The sequence below is a fragment of the Gavialis gangeticus genome, unplaced genomic scaffold, assembly GCF_001723915.1.
Source record: "Gavialis gangeticus isolate Ggan-Ray unplaced genomic scaffold, GavGan_comp1, whole genome shotgun sequence".
NCBI classification, from domain to species: Eukaryota; Metazoa; Chordata; order Crocodylia; family Gavialidae; genus Gavialis; species Gavialis gangeticus.
This window is the reverse complement of record NW_017729024.1, coordinates 87,656,543-87,659,815: the sequence shown is the minus strand read 5'-3', so window position 1 is coordinate 87,659,815 and position 3,273 is coordinate 87,656,543. Positions and strand designations below refer to the sequence as shown.

General features: G+C 38.0%; 1 protein-coding gene across 1 annotated transcript in view; it reads right to left on the bottom strand.

Annotated features, from left to right (window-relative positions):
- Positions 1-2,931: 2,931 nt before the first annotated feature.
- Positions 2,932-3,273, bottom strand: part of CDC14B (cell division cycle 14B) — a 93,005-nt gene continuing 92,663 nt past the window's right edge. The window contains exon 15 of the transcript XR_002097343.1: positions 2,932-3,215. The gene's annotated coding sequence lies outside the window, so the exon portion shown is untranslated. The remainder of the gene's footprint in view (positions 3,216-3,273) is intronic.

Here is a 3,273-nt window from a genome sequence, read left to right as displayed (position 1 = left end):
GTTTTTTTTTTTTTTTGGGGGGGGGGGGACATTGAGCAAATGCCCAAGTCCAGGTGCAGAATGCACTTTTCTGAATCTCACCATTCTGTGGCTGGGGTTGTAAATCCTCCCTGACTTTCCAGGTAACAAAATGTGACCCATCACCAGAGGATTCCATAGTGCTTTTCATTTAGTTGGAATCTGTTCTGTTCTTTAGATAATTATATTTTGGTTTCCTAATTCCTGCCTTTCCTTTCCTTTTTGGAAGTATCTGCACTTCACCATGTCTAAAGTTCATACAGTCAGCAAGCTAGCAGACCAACTGGGTAGAAGACGCACAGCAGGTACTGTAAGTAACTAAGCAGTTATGACCCCAGCTAATCTGGCCAGAAGGTTCAATGTTACTTTTTATAAAGAGTAATTTTTCTGCACTATCCATTGCCAGAAAAGATGCATCTTTCAATGAACAGGATTAGATGTGATCAACTTAATTAAAGTAAGACCCCTTTTTGTATTCAAGGCATGCAGGATGTATGCTACATGCTGTGAGTATGGAATTAATTAAGATTCAAGGGACTTTCTTCAAGCCATAATCATTTTAAAAAGACTTGAAATAAGCATAGTTTTGCTGAGGACTTGGGCTTTTTCTGTCCAGGGTAAATGCTTTGGGATTCAAAAGTCCCAATTTTGGAAACTGGGGGGGGGGAGAAATGGGATGATAAAACCTTTCACCTAGTCTTGCTCATGTTATTCTTTTCTTCAAGCATGAGTAGAAAGTATTTTGAAGGAAATGTTTCCACTCAGGAGGAATACCCCAGGGAAAAGAGTTCCTGACTTCTATAAATGTGAAGAAGTTATCCTCAGGGGAAACGTACTGCAGTTGCTGAAGCTTTTTCACCAATTAGAATCCTGTCATAATGAAACACTGCAAAGCCAAAGTTGGCTTCAAGGCTGAACATCTAAAATTGCCAAGGTTGGGGGGGTCTTAAACATTTAATAATGCCAAGGTTGGGTGGTGGGGGAGGCTTCTATTACTTCTTAAGAAAATACTTTGTTTTCTTTCCATTTATATCCCAGTTGGTGGATCCTTAGACAAATGATGGAGACAGGGCATTAAATAACATGCTGTAAACCTACTAGGAGGCCCCAAGTCAACTGCTGGCATGTTTTCATCCTCTGCCAGAAGCAGTTCATTTAGTCAGTATCCTGTGACCCTACTTGGTGCTAGTTTGTTCAGGGGAAGGGATGCTGGAAATTAACCTTATAGGTGATCTAAGAGGCTCCCCCATATGATACTGCCACATACTAGGCTGATAAGCCAATCTTCCTGCTGCAGACAAACTACTCCTCTGTTAGAATAAAAAATACCATTTATCAAACCCCTTTTTTGCAAGTGAACTTGAAAGCTAACCAAGACCACCTTTGCCATTTTTTTTTTTTTTTTTTTTTTTTTAAATGCGGGGGGTTAAAATCCCCCGGCCCCCCTGGCGGGGTTTTTTTAAAAAAAAACCACGCCGGGGTGCCAGGGGCATTTGAACCCCCCCCATTTAAAAAAAAAAACAAAAAAAAAAAAATGGCAAAGGGGGTTTTGGTTAGTTTTCAAGTTCCCTTGCAAAAAAGGGGTTTGAAAAATGGTTTTTTTTTTTTTTAAATGCAGGGGTGTCAAATGCACCTGGCACCCTGGGCTGGATCTTGTATAGAACAACCTCCACAGCCACTGCAGCAGCAATGGTGACTAGAAGCAGCTGTGGCCACTGCAACAGCAGTGGGGCAAGCAACCGCAGGCCAGGCCACTGCTTATGTGCCTGCTGCTAAAGGCCAGGGCCAAGGGGTCCCAGATTCCATGGCAGGCCACACTCATCCCTGGCTATGTCCCCTATTTCCAGTAGGCTGGACTGATTAGATGTGGGTCTTGGGCTGTGTCTCTGGCACCCTTGCTTAGTGGCACCGCTACAAATAGCCACATGGAACCACTCTAGCATGAAAAACTAAAAACTAGCCTAAACAAAATCATCAGATCTGGAAATGACCCCATATAAATCATAATCTATCCAACTTGTTTTAAGTAGTTGTCTTACAATTCCAGTCAATCTATTTTCTTGCATTTTCCTTTAAGATCCAGATCACATACCATGTTCTTTGTACATGTTAAATACATGTGCCCAAAGATTTAGTGTTAGAAATGGTTCTTGTCACTGAAATAACATTGTCCTTAGGATTCAGCTACACTCTGATATACCATGCTGGGAAAATAATCATATGAACTGAATAGAAGACAAGTACATGTAATCAGTTTTGAAGTGGATGAAGAGTAGAATGTTAGAGAGGTACACTTTGTTGACAGACACTAGGATGATGTTAATGTTTTCTCTCATAAATACAGACATAATTACACTTATCAGAAAGCAGGTGAGAGAGAGGCTTAGGAATTAAAAGTTTAAAATCACAGACATTTCCCAAAGAGGGAGGCAGTTAGTGGCAAAGGTTGACTTTAAAGGTCAATCACATTCTGATCTAATTAAGCTGATGTTGATTTTATATGCAACATTTTAAAGGAATATTTAAGAAGAAAAGTGTTCAAATTGTTTAATTTGATCACAATGATTTCCAAAAGTTTAAAAAATGTCAATTATTTCAAAAAATTAATTCAATTCTGGCAAACGTGTCAAGTATAGCTAGACAATCTTTTACCTGCCTATTTTAATGCACTTTATAGAGATGGGCACTAAATGCATTCTGCAGGTGGGGGAAAAAGTTAAATGATTATCTTAAATGAAGTTGGTATCAGAGTTGAAATACAATCCTGATCTAAGTCTCAGTGCTCTGCTCTCACTTTAAGTAATAGTATCTTCACCGATAAGTTGTTAGGAATTACATGCACACTTAAGCTTTATGACACTTTCTGATTTTTGAAGATCTTGAGAATAAAATGAGGGAAAAAAATAAAAAAGCCTTGGTTAATCATTTTAATTTGTATACAACTTATGTTTACAATTTTCACTATTCAAGATTTAGTATAAAATAAGATACAATATGCAAGGTTTTCAAATGAGACAAATGCATATCAAACCATCTAAGTTTACAAGACATTATGAAGCTTTATCTTAAAAATACCTTCAGCAAAATAAACTCCCATTCTGTCACTCAGTCAGCATTAAAAATATGATTATAGAAATATACAATTAAAAAAAAAAAATCAGGATGAGCAGTATTGATCAGTCAGTAACTTTCAAAACCTGGTATTCTGTACATGAGTTTACACACAAGACCAACAAAGAAGTCTTGAAAACTATT